At 40.2% G+C, this 20,940-nt stretch overlaps 1 long non-coding RNA gene across 3 annotated transcripts in view; it reads left to right on the forward strand.

Annotated features, from left to right (window-relative positions):
• Nucleotides 1-5,556, forward strand: part of LOC104910802 (uncharacterized) — a 35,772-nt gene extending 30,216 nt beyond the window's left edge. Inside the window, exons 5-6 of one of the 3 annotated variants that reach the window (XR_014883197.1) lie at nt 273-347; nt 2,297-5,556. This is a non-coding gene — a long non-coding RNA (uncharacterized LOC104910802). Of the gene's footprint in view, nt 1-272; nt 2,237-2,296 lie in introns of those variants that run through there. The other 2 variants (XR_014883196.1, XR_002114500.3) reach the window with 2 other exon arrangements.
• The last annotated feature ends 15,384 nt before the right edge of the window (nt 5,557-20,940 follow it).

Below are 20,940 nucleotides of genomic sequence, written 5' to 3' on the forward strand. Positions count from 1 at the left end.
CTTGAGGTCCCTTCCAACCCTGGCCATTCTGTGATTCTGTGGAAGGATAGAATAACAGAAGACTAATGTGTGCACTACCTTATTTACACTTGGCACTGCTGTAGGATTTAACTGCTGCTGAACTTTTCCAAGTCGCTCATCATCTGGGAAAAGAGTACTATCTAAATTCCCTTCATGTTCTGCCTCTGCCTTTTAGCTTTAAGGTTGATGCTTTTAAACCTTAAGGTCCTTTTCTTCTAGTGTTCCTTCTCAGGGTCTCCTTCCCCTTGCAGGCTCACCTGTAATGCACATCAGGAAGTGGTGATCAGCCCACAAGTCTCAATATCTGAATTACTTGCCAGGCATCAGTGAGTATCTGCCTACACAAAACTACACATCTGCAGGAAGGAAGGGGTAAAACCCATCTTAGATTGAAATCAAACACCAGCCCAGCTCACTGTGTGTTACAAGTAAGAAGGCCTAAGTATATATAGCACGCCAATTATTGCTTATGCTTAGCTGTACATGGCAACTTAGGAGTCAATCCATGGTAAAAATCAGCCTAAAAGTGTTACGAATTGATACCACGAAATGGGTTTCATTTTGACAGCCTTAGTTCTCCAAAGCAAGAGGGAGGGAAGCAAAGGATCATAGGCCTGGAATGAATCTCTAAGCACCTTCCGATCTATTTGCTCACCTTATGACTACTTTTAGTATTTAAGACAGGCTTGGAAATCTATGTTATTTCTCCTTTCTATATTGTATTTGAAAATTTACATCCCTTCTCAATTTGGCACTTTGTCAAAGGTATATTTTGGGCTCCTATCCTCTAAAAAATAAAATAAATTAAAAAAAATAGAAGAACAAATTGCATATCCTAAGCATTGTTCAATCCCTCTTGGGGTCAAAATAGTCTTGCAGAGCAAGCTATTGCAGAGCAGGCTACGTGGTGTGCCGACTCCATCTGCCCGGTTGCGCAGCACTGGGCCAGCAGCGTGCTGAGCCGCGGCTCTGTTCCATGGAGACACTTTCCACGTTTATTGTTCTTGATTAGAAAAACATTCAGATTTTTTGAACTGACATTTAAGACTGAATAAAGTTCCAGTTTGGTTTTATCAAGGCAAACTTTAAAATAGATTGTCTATTAGCTTTTGTAATATATTTCTTTTATGAGCCTGAGTGGGAAGAGCATTAAAAAAAGCCATAAATCAGATGCATATTTCTGGTGAGTGCAGGAAATCATTTAACCTTTATGTTTCATATAAATAGGAATAAATGCGGATTTGTTCATATTGTCTACATTTTCTGAAACACCACCAGAGGTGGAATTTCCAGAAGGAGAATGATCAAGAGAAGAAAACAAAAGGAAAATGAAGCAAAAAACCTCCCCCAAAATACAGCGATGCCTAAAGCACTAGTTGCAAACGACCGCCTCCTGCCCATTTAGGACAGGAGAAGAGATGAAAAAGTCCTGCATTTTTACCTTCATTTGTTTGTTACAGGGTTTAGAGGGGAGAAATAAAGTAAAAAATCTACACCACACACCACACTACTGTACTGAGTCTTGAGACAATTCTCTTAACACCAATAGCATGCAAGCGTGTCCATTGGAAAATAATCTGCCCTCAGTGGCTAACTCCCAGCAGAAAGCTTGGCGACAGGCCAACATGTAAATATCCATTTGTATATGCAGGAAATCATTTTCAGCAAAACCTGAGCTGGTCAAGCAAGCTGGGAGGTTCTGAGCAGTACACTGTGCATATATTCTTATTGGAATGGGTTAAAAGGTGCTCACAGCAGTATGTTATGGATGACACCAGTGAGACTTTAAGCATGCAACATAATGTTAAAGCAATTAATAAGGGCAGTTGCTAACAGTTGCACAACGGAGGAGTGTTTTAAAATTCCTGTGCTCTTTAACAATGATGTGGAGAGACACTATGAGGGGGGGGGAAAAAAAAGCCTGGCATGGAAGGGACATTCCTTCAGTTCCTCTCAAAAGTTTGAAAAACCTCTGGATAGGAAAATACTATTGAGCAGCCAATTTTTTCCACATTTGGCTAAGCGCAATGCCCAAAATACACAGAACACTACTTCACTTTGAAAGGATTGCAATACTCCTATCTGAGTCATCTGAAAGCAAATAAAATGAGACCTAAACAAATAAACCTAATTGTGCGTGGAAACAAATCCAGCTTGCCAGCTTGGCCATGGCTTTGTTTTTGTTAGTTTAAAGCCTGCATATGCAGTTTTAGTGGCATCAGGAGTTATACAAATATTGACAACAAATTGCCAAATGTTGTTTTTTTCCCTTCAGTGCACAGTGTGAAGAAGCTGGGGGAATGCTTCTAGGAACCTTCCCTAGTGCGCTGAACCAAATTGCAGCTTGATGGGATCTGCTCCAGCCTCCTCTTGAAGGGCAGACACTGATGAGACCAAGCTTGCTGATTATTATCCTCAAAGACTTTTATTTTCCACTCGTGAACCCTGCTGAACACAAACGCAGGCTTTCGAAACGTATCTCAAATGTTTGCACCGTAGCCAGGGCATTGTCACATGCTCTGTCCTCCACCCCGTGATTTGTTGCTAGTTTGTGTCATCCTTAACCTGCTGCTGGTGGTTCGGCCAGGAGAGAAACAAATAACGATGACAAGTGAGAAAACCAAGCTGCTCTCCAACACTCTGACATCTTTTTTTTAAAATGCTGTTGCCATTTGCAGGCTGTCTGCCTCAAGGTAGACACCACACCCACAAAGTCCAGGTGCCATCTGCCAAACGAGATAGCAGATTTTGATCAAGTTGGACTGAATCATTTGCAGCTCCCAAGGAAGAAGGAAAATATGTTAAATCTTGATCTGTTGTAAGCCAAAAATATATTTACTTTTGACTTGTAGATTAAGCCCAGATTTTCCTCTTGCACAGATCCAGTGAAGCAACACATTTTTTTTCTTTGCCCCATGTTGACAACGCACCTACAACTTCTATTATTCTAAGTGCCTCAGAAACAAGATTTCCATTTTGCAAAATAATGAAGTTTCCATCCCAGATGAAAAAATTAAAAAATTCAAAGAGTTTAAGAATTAAAGGAAGACCCTAATAGTCTTTACACAAAGAAATCACAGAAAAAAGACTCACGTATCCTTCCTAAGCACTCAAAAGCCCAACAGTTATGACACTTGTTACAACACTACGGAGATTAATTTGTTTTCCTGTTCCTTCTAATTCACCCTGAGAACTTAGATTCGGGCCTTGTATGTCTCGAAGATCATCCTAACTACTGGGTTATCAGATACCCTGCAATTAAACTCTTTCTCTTTTTTCATCAGAAGTTACATGCTAAGTACAAGAAACTGCCAGGCTTTCATCACATGTACTAAATGTTTTAAGTTTTAAGTCTTAGTTATAACACCTTCTAGCAAAAAAAAAAAAAAAAAAAAAAAAACCCACAGAGGTCTAACTGTATGCATCTTATCTTTTGCTATTATAACATCCAATCTTCAGATACTATGGCACGATGTATTCAGTAAGACATGAATGCAGAAGCATCAACATAGTAATAGTGTAATTCTTATCATCGTGCAAGTGCCCCTAAGCACTTGTTCCACAAAGGGTGAATCATTAAATCAGTGGAAGGCATAGTGAAAAGGCATGAGATTTGTGTGGCATGAGATTCTTAGTGGATTTGTGAGAAAGTGGAGGAAAAAAATATCCTCTCTATTTCACTAACTCTGGAGCTTCATAAAAAAAAATAGCAACACAATGCTTGGGACTGTTCAAGCTGTGAGCAAACACAGAAATATGACAAGGCATCAAGGCATGTTGCGTTACTTGATATTCAGACAGCTGCTGTGATGGCAGTTTCAGTCCACCAACTGGTGCAACGAAACAAATCTGATATGTAAAAAGCTAGATTTTCACCAAAATATTTCATTAATATTACATGCGTGCAAGTCAGGAAATTCAGACTACTAATCCCTTCAGCTACCCCAAGTCAGCTCTTGAGGACAAAGCAAGAGCGCAGCTGCACAGATAGGGTCTCCAAAGGTATTCGAGGTTTCTATTTGCTGGCTGGAGCATGCAAAATTTCTCCAAAAATGTGCTAGTGTGTTTTCTTTGAAATTTTTTGAAGGGGGAAAATACCCATTGCTTTTCAGGGGAATGGAAGTATGAAATGACAGCATGCCAGCATATGAAGATCCCCAGATATAGCAGAATTTGTATGAACACCTACTAGTGGAAAGTCCCCCACTGTGCAATAGACCTCAGCAATATACTTTCAGTCAGAGGAGGAGATGAGAGCTGAATCTTCCATCCTAGATTGCAAACTGGGGACCAGCCAACCTCCACAGTATATGCCACCCATGAAACCCACCAGCACAAGGGATAGATTGCTACAAGGAATGATAACAATCAGCAAAATCACCACTAGAGTGGAAGAATGACATACTTCCTAGCAAAACAAGTTTTGTCCAATTGAGCAAAGCACTTCTTCTTCATGGAGAGATCCTTTAAACCCTCTTTAAAATTTGAAGTCAGATGAAAGCATCTGAAGCCATCCATAAAATATTTCTAGCTAGCGGATTACTGGACAAAGGGCACCTCAACAGCCTGCTCTATCCCCATCTTTTCTCTGTCTTTTTCCTCACACACACATGCACTCTTACTGGGGCTGAGCTGCTTCATGGGTGCAGAGGCAAGCCAATTAAAATCAAGTAAAAGCTATAAATATCACGCATAGGAAGGAAAAAGCCCTCCCAGTGTTAACAGCTGTCACCGCCAACCTGACTTGCAAAGGCCCAGGGCTGTCCTCCCATCCTGCTGGCTACCTCACAGCCCCAGCACAGAGCCCAGCATTCTTATGGGAAGCACCAATCTCCCACCACAGCACATGCATGCTCCCAAGCATTACAAGGCAAACTGCCATATTCAACCTTTGCTGCAAGCATGGGTGCTCACGCCGGTGTCTGCTCTCCTTTGTGCAATACTGGTGTGTACCAAGTGCTACATAGCATGTGCAGAGATGTCCTATGCAGAGGCCATGCTAGCAATCTGTGATAAAGCTTCATTTAGCAGTAACATTACCATACAGAGCCCCTAATCTGCATTTGATTCAGAACTTTTGACTTATTACAAGGATAAATGAGAAAAACGTGCTGCTCCATTCATGAAAAAGCAGGAAAAGTGCCTACTAGCAAGCATGTGTGAATTATCTGGAGATTTCTACCCGTATGCTTTCGCTTCAGATTTGCCACATTAACCATTTCTCATTATCTTTGTTGTTATATTTAAGCAGCTTTTACTTTTTCCTCTTAACTTTCTAGTCCACTTGGACGCTTAATGTCTGATCTTCTCCTGCTAATTATCTGAGTGCGATTTCTGAGGTACTGTATCAAGTTATTTACCTTGCTGAAGTGACATATGTTCTTCCCTCCTTCCCCATCCGCCCCCTGTCTGTCTGGTTTCCCCCCTCCAGTCTGGCTGAAGTGACAAACCCACTCACCCTGCCAAACACTTGTTTTTACAAGGTATTTTTATACCACCACCTCTTCCCTGCATCTCCCCCACCCACCCACCACCAACATATGCTGTAGTGGGAGGACATTTTGGTTTCACATCATTTGCAATGTTGAAGTGACAAATTTCCCCTCCTTCAAGTCATTTTTTTCAAGACTTGGTTTATAAAATGCATATGGCGCAGGGCTACTTTCTAATTTTTTCTACAATACGGATGGAGATGTGCTTCACTGCTTAGAAAGAATCAGTGGAAGAGAAAGCAAAAACCATTGGATATATTGCATTTCTTAAAACCTACTGTCTCTATATAAAGATTCAAAAACATGCAGAAAGAATTTTGCCTAGATTGATAGATTCCTTGTACTCATTCCAAGGAAGATGAGGATGATGGAGATTTCCAAGAAAGTAGTCAAATGTAACCACTCTACTGACTTCATTAGTTTATGATGGCCTGTTTTTCCCTATATTAAAATGCACATGCAGTCATATCCACACAGTAAAAACAACCTCAAGTGCTCTAACCATCAGGCTTAGAACCACGAAAAACATGACTGTGGCTTTCATCGTACCGAATGAGATGTACGTGTACTCAGCAGTAATTCTGGTGTGGTGGAGAACTGCCTAAGCCAGGTTTAAATTAGGCAGGAGCAATCTAGTTAAAACAGCACAGAGCCAAGTTTGGGCTCAGTCACTCTAAATATTTACCCTTCACTGAGCTCGAGGTTGCAGCGGTATGCATGCTACCACAAACAGAGAACTTCCAGTCCCTACACTCACCGCTGTACAGCTAGGTCTGATGTGCTATAGAACCTGGTAATTCTACCAACCTATACGTATGGAATGGAACACATTAAGATTGTTTAAAATAAGTTTGAGTTTACATGATAGAACAACTGAAAAACAATTTTCATACAGATACTATCAAGTCAGTATGTACAAATAGGATTTTTGAAGCAGGATGAGGTCTATAATCTGTCCCAGCACCAAACTGAATATTGTTCCAGGATGGCAGCTGCATTTCAATTGCTGTTTTATGCAGTATTTAAACGCAATAGAAGACAACTAAAAAAGTATGTGCCAGTAATGCATCTCTGTTAATGTAATCTTGAGATTTTGTCTCATACAAAAAGGACAAAAATATAAATTTGAAAAACAAAACAGGGTGTGTCAGCTCCCTGCCAGCAGCTGAGCAGCAAAAAGGGAAAGTACTAAGCAGTGAAATTTATTTATACTATGTGGCAACAGGCTCCAGAGAACAAATTATTAGCAGAAGGAGCCAGTCACAATGCATGCAAGGGTTCCCTCAAACCAAGCAGACATGGCTGTCATTGTGGGCAACCAGAGAGAGCAGAGAGAACAAAAGAGATAGGAAAAACCCTCTCTGCAGACCAAATACATCTTGTAGTTAGGGGACTTAGAGCAGAAAGTGGGCAGGGCCTTTTGTTTCTCTTGGGTTCCAGCAAGGTCATTTGGGGGAAGATGGCCACAGAAAACTGCCACTAGTGAGCTGAGCAGAGGAGAAGGGAACAGTGTGAGCTTCTCAGTAAAACAAGTAGGAAAGTTGGAAGGAGAGGGTTGTTTGTCCATCCATGGAACTTTTGGAGATTGCCCCTTTTGCGTGTTGTGAAAAAAGGTTACTAGAAGTCTACCAGACCATCACAGAGGAGCCATCCACCTGTAATAAGACAGTACATCAGGGAGGGAGAGCCATCCCCTGTCACCCCACAGCTGTCAGTCTCCAAGGCAGTGGTGAAAACCGCTGAGGGAAGTGCAGCCCAGCTGGCTCCCACCTCACTGCTAACACCCTGGCACTTAACCAGAACCAGGTGATATTTATTTGGCAGCACATTCTGCACTAGAAAAACAATTTGAAGTCCCTGCATTAACACTCTGCTGCTGGCTGAAGATACAGTCCTCTTCTGTATACCACTGAAGGTTGACAAGTAACCCCAGAATAAGCATCCAAAGGTATCTTTTGGTCCACAAGGAACGTATAAGATTAAGCGTAAAACTGTAAGCACTTGAAGACGCTACTTCTCTTCCTTCTGGATTGCTGGATTAGACATTAGCTGAACATTCAGTCAGAACACGGATAAGACACAACCTAGCCTGAACTTATTTCTAATTGCAATAATCTACTCAGTGTTTCACTTTTATTTTAATATTCCACCCCCCACACACACACCCAGAAGAAGCAGTAGAAAAGAGAGATGCATCTTTGACTTGTCTTTTGCCTTCTGCACAGGTTTTAGATTTTTTTCCTCTTAAAAATAGGACAATTGTGCCTCTCTGCTGAAATGACAACCCCTCTCATGCTCCTACCTGAGCCAGCTGCACAGTAACCTGCTCAGGTCCCACACATCATGTAGTTGTATCAACATGAGCTCAGCACCACCTGTAGATGCCATATATGCAGCTAAGGAAACGCTCAAATACCAAAATCAGTGTGGGCTATGTGGATGGTGGTATTCAAGGCAGGTAATAAAAGTCTGTCTCAAATAGATCTGCAAACACTGGCGTTGGCTTACATTTGTTAACACTTTCAAAATGTTCCAAGATTTTGGGTGAAAAAATGCTGTATCAGCACAAAAGCATTCCTGCAGCAGTAAACACACTTGGCTGGACTGCTGCCTTGTCTTGATTTGCCTCAAGTAAATATGGTCATTTATTGCATGTTTCACCTTCTCAGGGAACATCTGCTGTCTGTGAAGAGCCAAATAGCAGACAAACTCTCAATCCTCTTGAGAGACCTCTGGCAAGCAGCTTGCATAGCTTTCCTCAGAGGCCAGCATGTCACTGAGCAGTTGGCTTGCTATAAACCACTGCATGCTGTAGGTGTTCCCAGCTGCCTCGTGCCAATTTGTGCCACAGCCCAAGTTCCTGAGGAACCCATGCAGTCTGAGCCATGCTTTTATACCTACCATGGGAGCAGTGTGTTTCTTATAAAACAGTTCTTTCCATCAGCAAGGCAGAAAATGAAGAGAAAAAGTACTAAATCTGAAGGGAATACCAAGAGTGAAATGTGAAAGTGAGCATGTTCAGCAATAGTAGCAATGCCCGTCTTAGTGGGAGAACATTTCTCCAGGAGCAGGGAAGGACATGAAGGAAATAACTAGAAGACAATGAAGACAGTGGTGAAATCAGAGGACAGCAGATGGTCAAGATGCACTCGGTGAACAAAATGCAAATGCCAGCTAAAACCACACAGAGCAATTTAAATTTCATCCGAAACATAGCAATCCAATGAAAACATTCAAAGGCAAAGGTAGATATGGCAGAAGTCAGAGGAATTTTTCCTGTAGGACAGATGGAAAGTAAAGAAGGACTGCAGCAGGCTGTAGAAATCTGGCTGTGAGAGGCTTTCTCTGAGCCAGGCTGCACACCATGGAGGAATCAGTGCTAGAGTCTCAGGGTACCATGAGATTGAAAAGAAGGAGAAAGTGAAGCACTCTTTAAATCACATGTGGAAAAGTTAACAGAAATTGCTCTTTAGAAACACAGAGAAGGTTAGGACAATGCCCAGATTCAGTACTGTGAACTGAAGGAGAGCCAAAATCTTACCATTTTAGACCTCTGTAGAGTTTGGTTACTTTCACTGTCTGCAAAGGTGCTGCTCTCAGCTTACATCAACTTCAGATTTGTCTCCTCCCATACTCAGTACTACCCATCTCCATTGCAGCTTTGAACAAGAGCAAAAAGTCATGGCTTTTTGCTAGGAATTTCTGGCTAGGAATTCCTCAACCAGAAATTTTCTCCCATCTAGAAAAAATTTTTGTATATCACAAATGGATAATAACAGATGGTAACATACAGACACATTTTTCAGTGCCCAGCAAAATTTTCCCCAGCATATCTGAGAAGGTAGGCTTACACCTATTACCTGTTTCAGCGTTTGACATTTTGAGGACAGGCTTTTAAAAAAATAAGATCTTTAGCCCAGCTGTTCTGTTTTATATGAACATACTGCGTTTGTCTGACCTATCCAGTTCAGTATAGAGGTTTCTTTGCACTTCCAACCAAATATCTCAGGAAGTATGCTCTACTTCACTTTAAATAAGATAAATGCAGACTTACTTTTTTTTCAAGGCTGAACAGTGGGATCTGCTTCCTCAATGGCAGGATATACCCAGCTAGCTGAACAATACTATCTTGTCTATGCGACAAGCAGAAGCTTCCAGCTGTAACTAGTCTCTGCACCTGGAGATCCTCCTACCCCACACAAGGCCAACTTCACTGGAATTATTTGCATCTGTGAGAGGCAGCAAATGGTCCTTGCACCTGCACCACATTGACTGCAAGAATACAGTTTCAGGACCTGTACTACCAAGCTGAGCATGAAGAAGTGGGGCCAGAGCATAGCATGCATATGAAGATAAAGCATAGAAGAAAAAGCAGATGCTAAAGAGAAACTAAGGGCTATACATTCCTCATGTTTAAGAAAAAGGTTATTCATCCTATAACAGGCAGCATTCAGGAACTTATTTTGTGGGTCAGCCTCTCTCATCACATGAAGTATGAGTGGGAAGCTAGAAATGTGGGCAGAAAGGTTGTCTAAGATGAACTACTGTGGTCGTGTATGTAGGCCATGCAAACCTGGTACAGTGATAAATCTATAAAAGTGGCAACAGTTTTTGATGGAGAATTTGGGATGGTAACCTAAAGTAATAAGGGAAGGTGATCTTGTAATTATTACACTCTACAGTCACTTGGAAGAATACCAGAGACTAAAACTTTGATCCTTTGCATCCTCATGAGTGTTGTAAACACCTAACTATTAGCTAGTTTTGGGGAGGGAGCACTCATTCCCATATCTTCTCACAAATAAACTTTCAAAAGATTTGTTTCCAACTCTGTGTAAAAAGGAATATCATTTTAAATCTCAGAATTTCAAGGAATAGAACAATTGTTTACGACACATGTTTGTAAAGAAAATAGTCCAGTTGCGTCAAAGTACGTAATTTACCCTTGCAGTACAAAGGTAAAGAGAGTTCGAACTAGACTTTTGAACTAAGAGCCAACGAGGGCTACATTTTAACCTTGCATTCTGAGAAATCTTGATTGTAATTCTAAGGAGGTTCACTTGCCCCATCTACTGGTCAATGGGAAGGCTGGATTTATGCAACAAAGAAACGCACCACTACCAAGGCCCCGATTCACTCTCATTCTCAGGTTCCTATCTCTAACTTTAATGAGTTGATTAAACGCCAGTGACAGTAGGTTTTCAGAAGACATATATGTGCTTTACCTTGAGCTTCAGACCGGCTGTTCATCATGGCAGAAATGCAGTAATTACTTATTTATGACCAAAGAGAAAAATGCATTCTACTTAAAGAAAATAATAGGACAGCCTGAGCAGTAACACTGACTTCTTTACCAGAAGAAATTAAATAAATATGTCTTATTTTGTTTTGAACTTTGCCTACATCATATAACATTTTAAAACAGCAGCCTGTAGAACCCTTTTCAAAGCAGCCACATGCACTGCAGCTCAGTATGGTCACCACAAAACTAACACAGCTTTTTAAGGAAATCTAAAACATATATTTACTGAATAACAAAACAAATTCTCTGAAGGCAAACTGACCTTATATTTTCCATTACTGCATTCTATGCATCCATCCTATGGAAGCAGGTCTACTCCTTTAGAGGACAAGCTGGATTGTAGAGTGAAAACGTGAAGTTTGGGTTGTCTTGAAGAGGCCTTTACCCTTCTGCAGGTAGAAAGTCCTATCAGATGATTCACTTAGAGCATATGCCTAACTCTCACCCATGTTATTTCAGGATACAATTTGCACTCACTTTTTAAAATCCCTCTTCTCCATGAACATCCATGCTAGTTGCAGACCCAATCAGTGCCTAGAGAGAAGCTGCAGCCAACAGAAAGACCATCAAAAAGACTGGCAGTGAGCTGCCTAGCAGGTAGGTAACCCACCTGCAAGCTGATTCACCATGAGATCTTACTCCCAGGCATTTTCTCAAGATGATCCATCCCAGCAAACAGCTTAGTTAAGTAGGTCAGCATGCAAGTAACTACATCTCCTGCATGGCATATCTCTCCAGCCCAGAGGACTGCTGTGTCTTGAAAAGTCTAAGAGACAGGACTAAACTAACAGCATGTCTATCCAGGCCCTGGCATGAAAGTTCACAGAGGACTTATTGTCACAACTGCAACAATGAGGAACCATTGTCTTCAGGAAACACAGGTGGCAAAGCCCAAATACAACCATCTATTTCCAGAAGCAATTACTCTAATTACTCAGTAGACTGCATGAGAGTAAACAGGCCACAGGAGGGGAATGACTGCAAAGAAGAAGGAGGAACATCCCCACTGAGGCTCATTCACCTTGAGTGATAAACTTCAGAAGTAATTACGACTACTTTCAAATATAGTAGGCAGGGAAGGAATTTATGGGTTGTAGATCAAGACCTCCTGGTATACCAAGTGCTGGGTTGTGCATATGAGGTCATAAGCACATGTACTACTTTGAAGACTATCATGAAAGGATTGCCTAGCTGCCTCCCAGGAGTATGTTTTGGTCTGAATAATTTGTCTGAAAAATATAGTCAAAAGTCTCTGAAATATCTAGAGTCAGGACTTGGACTGTGCTGGGGGGGCCTTCTGTGAGGAGCTGATCAGGTGAAAGGTGCTTGAAAGGAGCCATAGCAGATAGTTCTGAGAGAAGAAACCATGATGAAGAAAGGACATTCATACCATGATGCTGAAAGGACACTAGTCCAGGTTTAATAGCCTTTAATTAGTGTTGCTGTTGAAGGTAGCTTCCATATACTGGTATTGAACTTCCCTAACTAGCCTAGTCCCTCCTGACAGACACCTTTGATGGGTCAAATTCTGGGTTATTAGGCCAGGAAAATCCCTTCTTTTCCCTACACAAGGGCAGATTTGGATGCGTGACTTACATAATGAGCCCAAATCTTATGTCAATCTAAATTGACATATAATCAAGGAACCGGCAAAAGCAAATGTTTGGAGTGAGTTTTAAACATAAAACAGACTTCAGCTGAAAGCTGTGTTCAGAACTGCAGATAAAGCTTTCACTCTTACTTCGTCTTTCATCGACAGCGTAAGTGAGATAATTCTCATCAACTCTTAACTCTCTGCCTTCCTTACTTAAAAACAGCCTGCAATTACTATTAACATGGCACTTGATACATTGAGGACCCATTTTTTGGTAAAACAAGATGAAATGAACATCTTTATTCCTGGTTGTGAATAAGTCAATAACTAATTATGTTAGTTATACAAAGCATTTCTGAATGGAAAAATCTAGCACTGTTTTCTAAGACTTTATGTTCTTGGTTATATAACAGAAATGAATGCCATTTTTCTTCTCATTTACCTTTTGCCTAAGGACAAAATCTGCATTCTTCAGCTGCAATCACATAAACTACCACCTTTGTTTTTTAAGTAATAATGTCTGAGATACAAATACAGAGATCCCAAGAGATCTTGTATTTTATATCAAAAAACAAATTGTTTTCACTGGAAAACACTAAGCAGAAGCTTCACTCCACATTCAGACACTCAGGACCGGACAATTATCCAGTTTGTTAGTCTCCGTTGAGGGGGTTCTTCTGGTGACCATGTTTAGTCACAGATATTTTAAAATTCATGACAGAAGAATTAGGAAAAGTAAATAGTCTATCATTTCTTGCTACCACCCCAAACATTAAGAATATTCTTAAACAAACCACTCACCAGGAAATAAACATCTGAAGGAGCTGGAAATCACCGCTATCCAACCACTCAGCTTTGACTCTGCCACTTTCCGTCTCCTTCCAGAGGTCCAGCAGCACCTTTCTGAGCACCTCCTGAGTCAGGGCACGCCGTAATGTCCCACGGGAGCAGCCAGCTCACTCTGACATAAACCTAGGCTCAGGTGCTGGAATCAGCCCAGGGGCTGAGTCCCAGCTGGCAACTCTAAAATGACTTCCAGACCAAGGGAAACGAGAGACGAGCATTTGGAAAGAGCCTGCACAGAGGGCTTTCAATTGTTAGTATCACTTCTTTACAGAAATAAGAATACTGCCTAAGCTGAATATCAGTAGATGGTTTGGATGGTTTGAGGTGTGTGGAGGGATGGCTCTGTTCTTGTCTTGACTGAGCTGAGCAGTCCTGGATCTATTGCTAGCTCTTGCTGGAGTTCACAAAAATGTGACTGCAGCTCTTGCTCTGCTGGGTGGAGAGAGTTGGAATTATCATGCATGCCCCACTGCATGGCTGCTGTCCAGCTGCCAAAGCCCTCCTACCAAAGATACTTTGATAGGGAGCATGACTGGCCAGCTCATCCAGATGCCAGCTCATGGCTGGCCAACTCACCTCTCCTGGCAGTGCAAACATCTTCAAAATCCCATTTCAACCATACTGTCATTGAGCAGTACTGCTTTTCCACCAACCTTAGTGGGAAAAGCAAACACAGCTCTATAGTTTTAATTTGCACAGTGGACACATAATGTATGCATTCATCACACTGGCCTGTACTCAAGTAAAGTCTGGGACTTCACCATGATCCTCTGTTTCCTTAAACATACTGCAGACTGCATGGAGCCTCCTGGCAAGATATATTAATCCAGTCAACAACCCAAAGGTCTCAGTGTTGGTGCTCCCAAGAGAGCACAGAAGTTTAGTCTGGTATTAGTCTTGTGTCCTCTCCTGTGCGCACATAACTTCTCAGCAAAAATTCCCTTCCAGTACATCTATGGAACAACTAAATGTCCACCCTCTTCAGATTTAATTGGATGTAGCTCCATCTTCATTAATTTTCATATAGTGTTATGTTTTCAGTGATGATACAAAATGGTACATCCATCAGAATTACAAAGACTTCCAAAGTAAGAGCTAGCATTTAATTCAGAAACATCCATATGAATCAGATCATACAATTATACTTGGAACATGTGGGTTGTTTTAAGGGGAATCTCCTGCCACGCTTTTGAGTGAGAAATTTGTTAGCAGGACAGTCAACACATTAACTAACACACAAGTCTGAAGAATATAACTTCTGTTTTCATTCAGATAGTATCAATAAAGCAAACATAAATATTCCCCTAATGCTTTTATGCTGCAGAGCTAACATTTCATAAGGTGCCTCATACACAAAGAAGACTATGCATTGAGAACATTTTATTGAAAATGACAAGATTTTCAGATATTTGGAACCTGAAGATCCAGCTCAGTATCTATTCTTGGACAGACAGACCATAACTAAAGAAGAGCACCTATACTATAAGTATGCAGTAGTTTTCCTTGACTTAACTCAAAACCTGCAAGAGACAAAATCATTGAATCCTGAAAGAATTAAGTAGTAAGGACCCTTACACCTGCTGTCGTCAACTGCCACAGGAAACAGTTTCCTAAGCAATGCAATAGTGAATCTTTCTTCAGAATAATACTGTGTTCACGACTAAGTATTTCTACGTAACTGGTTGAACACACAGCATGTTCACTCTAGAAGCAGAGCTATCTACCTACAAACTTAGATAGGAAAAATAGGCTAGAAGGTTATAAATCTCCCCTAGATTTAAGGCTGTAAATACAGCCTGGAACTACCAGCTCAGTCTTTAAGATTTGTGTTCATCTAAGCAGAGTAGCATGCAAACCCTCTTTACCTTGGAAAGCCAAAATTAACAGAAATGAAATACCTTTTGTACTTCTAAGACTTAAAGATGACCAGAACTTTAGACGTAACGCATCATCATGAGAAGATTCCTGGCAAAGGGTGGGGTGACATGACTGGTTGGAAACAGAACATGAAATCAGATGGAGTGAGGCATCTTTAGAATTAGGTACCATATTCCAAGAAAGTCACAAAAAATGCAACTATTCATAAATGAATCACAAAGTATCTTTCCACTAAAACCATCGGCACAACTGAAAGATTATATCTTTACCTTAATCTGTACCTCTTCTTTGAAACTGAAGGATTGATCTTCTAGGCAGTCATTATCTGAATGTCATACCTGCTTTGTCAAGAGCCTTACTAGGTGATGTGCACTCAGTGGCCTGTGGAAACCAGAACCAGATATAAATTCTTTCACATCATCCTGAATAATTTTGCTAATGATGCAGAGATAACACTTCACGTAAAAATCACATTTTGTTGATAATCTCTTCTGTAAGCTTGATGTGTTATAGCTTTTGTGACTAAATAAAACAAGCCTTGTGTTCTTGAATTATATTTACAACAATTTTCTGGTAGGCCAATAATCAACAACGTGGATACAGGATACAAAAGTCAAAAGTTACAAAAAGTTTTTGAAAACAGCCAATAGCAGCTGGTAAGACAGGTCATGCTCACAATGTTTTTAGTTAGTTCTAACAGTTTCAGTATTCCATTTTATATGCGTTATGGTGCATGCAGACAAGAAAGTAGGACAATGTCCAAGTACATCTGTGACTTCTTTTGGAGAATTTCTATCTAGCTATTATTATTTTAAGAAAAAAGAAAAAAAGAAAAGAAGAAAAACATACAAGATTATGGTAAACTCTGAAGTAATGAAAAATGGGGATGCAAATCAAAATTCCAGAAGTCAACATGTCAGCATGTCTTGCTACTTAATAAACTTGTTATCATGACAAAAATTCAGGGGGTATATTCTGCCTGGACATTAGCAAAGCATTTAAATGATGCAACATGGAAAGCAATTAGTTACAAGACTCGTAAACCAAGCATGGATCTAGCTAAAGCAGATATGATAAAAGGGAAGTCATTGGCCTGGAGGGATTTTAATGGTGGTGTTTCTCAAAGACTGTCTCAGGACAAATGTAGCTGTTTGGCACAAAAAATAACAGTATACTGATGGAGTGTTCTGATTAAATGATTTGAGAGGCAGTATCTATACAAAAGACTTTAAAAGGCTAGAGTGATAACTATGGGACAAAAACTAACTGTACTAGGTGTGATACTGAATAATAACAAGAGTTTTTGCTATGAACCAAAGGCTTGTCAGCTGAAAAAAATAAGAGGAAGTCTGCAACAGTCTAGTAGAAATGGCATGGGAATACATTCCTTGGATCACCCTCCAAGCTGCTTAGAGGCTCCGTCAGCTAATGGTGCTGCTGGCATCATTGCTTTGACCCAGAGGCAGAGGGGAATAGGAAGGCAGAAAGCAGCAGAGGCCATAAAATCACATAATCCATATTAAAAGCACACAGAAAATGCAGGGGAACATAATACGTCACAAGTTCTTAATGTGGGACGTGGGATTTTGGACTTAACCATGAGAAATTCTTTGTTGGAACATCTTGCAAGCCTGTGCCAGCCATTCACAGGACAATTATAAGAAGGACTAGTGGAACAGGGAGCTTTTTTCAGAGGAAGCTACAAGCAGATAATGAAGATTCTGTTACTAAGATTACCTGCTTTCCAGACTTCAGAAGTCTCCTAATGGTGCAGTCAGTAATGGCATAAGTTAGAGTTCTTGTATGAACATCCCTCTTATCAGTAGATGGGGAGAAAATCTGGATCTAGAGGTGGTCTGCTACAATCACTGGCACCCCAAAAGTCATAGGAGCAGCCATAGAGCAAATAGTTAATATCCACAGTGGTTTCTCTTCTTCCAAGCTGAGAGAATTAATACAATCCTAAACTTTTCCAGAGCCATCCAGTTCTGGGAGTGAATGGGTGGCTGAGAAGGACTCCTCCTACATGAATTTTTGCTGAAGCAATGGGAGTACCTTCCTCCTCTATCCTGATTGGTATTTTTGATACTGTACTGTACAGAGTTACAGGAAAAAAAACAGACAGTGAAGGAGGCACCTTTCCCTGTGACCTGAGGCCTGAAAGATACTTTTCAGCATGAGGTCCCTTTCAACCTGAATTGTTCTATGATTTCTGACCTCCCAAGGTAGGCTGGAGTGAAGGATATTTATATTTGATCTCCTTATATGCTCTCTTTTCATGATAACTTCACTGTCTTTACTAGGAACTTTCTTCAGAAACGTTTACCTCCAATTTGCTGGGGAGTACACAGAGAAGAGGGAAAGGGGTAAACCAATTTGTGAGCAGTGAAGCTAACAAAGGATGGTTTCCCATGGATGTATGTCCTTTGGCCCTCATACTCCTGTTCATTCAGTTGATCAGAATGCCATCTTCCATTCATACCCACCATCCTACCTCAAAGGTGTTCCTCCAGGGCTACAGAACATTCCAGTTCTCCCTCACTTCTTTTAAGTGGTACTCAGTGTCACTTGCTCAATACTTCCAGCTATATTGCAAGACTTCCAGCTACTTCTTTGTTGTGCAAAGGACAGAAGGTAGGACACATTGTTACAGAAAACGAGAAAAGTGGCAAGTCAAAGAACATGCAAAATGCTCAGGTCTACGCTTAGAACAGACACCTGACCCCACAGCAAAATCTGTCTATTTTCCTACTTTTTTTTTTTTCCTGCAACAGTATTAACATTCACATCGGGTTGTACTTCAACTTACATGTGAAAGTTCGTGCTCAAATTCGGAGATTTTGAAATAAACATCAGTACTGTGAAGAGCAGGTGAATTTCCTGTTTAATTCCAAAAAGCCAAAATTCTGTACCCAGAGCATATTTTAACATATGAAGCCCTGGGAAATTTCAGTTGTTTCTTTTTGAAAAAGATTCTTTAAAACACTGAAATACTCGGGACTAAAACACCTAGTTCCCAGTCCAGTTTTTCATTATCATGAAGAAAAGTTCCTAGGTAAGAACCAAAAAGGTTTTCCAGATTATCAGAATAATCAACCCCTGTACTTATCTCCATCATGCGTAGCCCAGAAGGGGAGTACTATTACTCTTATTTTACAAATGGAACTGAAGCTGAAGTGCTGAAAAAAAAAAAAAAAAAAAAAAAAAAAAAAAAAAAAAAAGTTTTGCAGAGCATAGAACTGACCACAACAGTCCTAATTTCCAAGGCAGTGACTTAAACACTGCACTATTTTTCTTGTAAAGCTAATATGGTTAAAAGAGCTTTAATATGCTTTACCCTGCACTTTGGTTTTTGCCCTCCAGTCATACATTGTCCACATAAAAACTGTATCGTTTGCAGCACTTTCTGAGAAGCTAGAAAATAATTTCTTTCCACTAACAAACATACTATTTGGGTTGTGTGGCATCACAGAAAAAGTCAATGCAGCTTTCCATTTACTGCTGTGTCTGCATATTAACATGAAGAAGGTCAGTAGGAGTGTACACAGTTCTGAGAAAATAAGTAGTTAATTATTGTTAGACTGCAAGAAGGGAAAATGCATGATTAATTCTGGTGTAGAAAACCACAAAAAATAACAACTGCTTCTTTTTCTGGACTTTTTTTTTTTTTTTTTTTTTTTTTTTTTGAAGAGGAATACTTATATACTTAAAGATCAGTTAACACTACTCAATGTGTTTAAGTACCAAAGGAAAAAAAAAAAAAAAAAAAAACCCTTCTCACCTTCCCAGTGAAAACAATCTCAACAATTCAAGTGCAGTCTTCAGCACATACTGCAAAATCTCATTTTTCTTTCTTGCCAGTACATTTCACTGTCTTCACCCATCCTATCGTGTTTGTGTTTGAGAGTTTCATTGTATCATTAACAATCTGCAATATTTCAGAGTCATGTCTGGGTTTAGATCAAAACATCCAACTCCCTCTCCATAGTACAGGTTCTAATAATTTCAAAACTTATCAGCTTAAAATAGCAGACCCAAACTTAGTACAAGCAATTGCTTCAATCAGGTTGTCAAAGCACAGTTTTTGAAACATCTATCAGAGAATAAAGTCATATTGTTTTTTATATTCCAGCCAAAATAAGTAAGTAAAATGAGTTCATATTAAAGAACAGTTTTTAAAACATTCTTAGAAGATATTTTATCACAGTAAGATAGAACAAAACCATCAGATTGATTCCCCTGGCAGATTAGACACACTGAAATTTCCCAAGTGCCAGAAGCTATATAGAATTTTGTGTTATTGTAAACATACCTAACTGCTTTGTGTGCTTGTGTTGAAAATGAGTAATAGTTGTGATCCACAAAAGCAGAAACCTCTTAACTTCAGAGCAAGCTAAGGAAAAAGGGAACACAACTGGCTATCTATCCAACCTCCCCTGCAACTAAGCAATTGGAGATGTGCCCAGTGCCCAGGAGTACAGCAAAGCACTGTCACTATGCCCAGGAAGCCAACTGCAGGATTAGGATGAGTCCAGGGCAAGCCTTCAAGAAACTGACAAATGCCAGAGCAATGACAGAAAATTTCAGTGTAAACTGAGAATTACATCTTCTCTGTTGCTTCAGAGTTTTATTTTGTATTGATTTGCATGAATGAAAAAAATATCAAAGATTTGAAAAAGACATTCATTAATATGAGATTTTAAAGATATGGGAAATATAGAAGAGGAAGTATGTGTTTGTGTGGGAGGGAATCAACAACAAAGGCAGAAAAGCGATACCAAGTAACAACTGTTTTGGCAAGGAACACTGTAAAAGATGAGTCTTTTATCTGTCATTAAGAAAGCCAGGTGATGTCTGAAAAAAAAAACAAACAAACAAAAACACAGAAGACCAACACCTGTTCACTTTATGAGTAATGCTCACTGCACATGCATTCTTGCAACAGTCTTTAAAATGTTTGTCTCACAATTAAATACTAAGAATAACGTAGAAAAGAAGATAGCATATACAATTTAAATGTATGTGCTACACCTGTACTCAACAATATCAGCTGGGATACAGCCCATAACTACAGGTTACAGATCATTTCTTTCCTCTGAAAACACCATTTATTCAGAACACTAATTAACCAGTTAAATTAAGGCAAATTAGGGTAAGGATTTTAAACAGGAGCAATCCTTTACTAGGTTGTTCTCATGGTCATTATACTCATCATAAAGGTGCTTTTAAAATACCTTTTGAAATACCTGCTTTTCTATCCCAACAGTCTTAACCTACTTTGCTGGGTATACTTGTCAAGGTTTCGGTGGGAGGGAGGTGGGCTGCAACACCATGACACACACAGTGCCAGCTGGTCCCCTGATGCACCCACAGAGGACACAGATCAGCCCACCAGCCAAATGGGTGGCACCTTTGCGAAAATATATTTAAGAAACAATAAGAAAAGACAGGCAGAATTAGGAAAAAAATGAGGAATAACAGTAAAAATGCAGAAAAAAAGAGGGCAAGGTGGTGCTGCAAGCACTGGAGGAGGTATTTCCCTGCAATGTGTGGAGAGGACCTCGCCAGAGTCAATATCCACACGGCAACTCATGAAAGACATGTCTGTTTTGCCCACAGTAGTAGATAGTAAACAATCTTCCTGTTGCTATCAAAACCCATGAGCTTCTTCATCTGGTCTTCTCCCGCATCCTGCTGAGGAATAGGAACAAGACATTGGCTAAGTGAGCACCTGGCAGCCAGTCAAGTTTAACCATCACACCTGCTCACAAAATATATAATAACAAATAATGTAGAATACACGTTGG

Source organism: Meleagris gallopavo, chromosome 4 (genome assembly GCF_905368555.1).
Source record: "Meleagris gallopavo chromosome 4, MGAL_WU_HG_1.1, whole genome shotgun sequence".
Taxonomy (NCBI): Eukaryota; Metazoa; Chordata; class Aves; order Galliformes; family Phasianidae; genus Meleagris; species Meleagris gallopavo.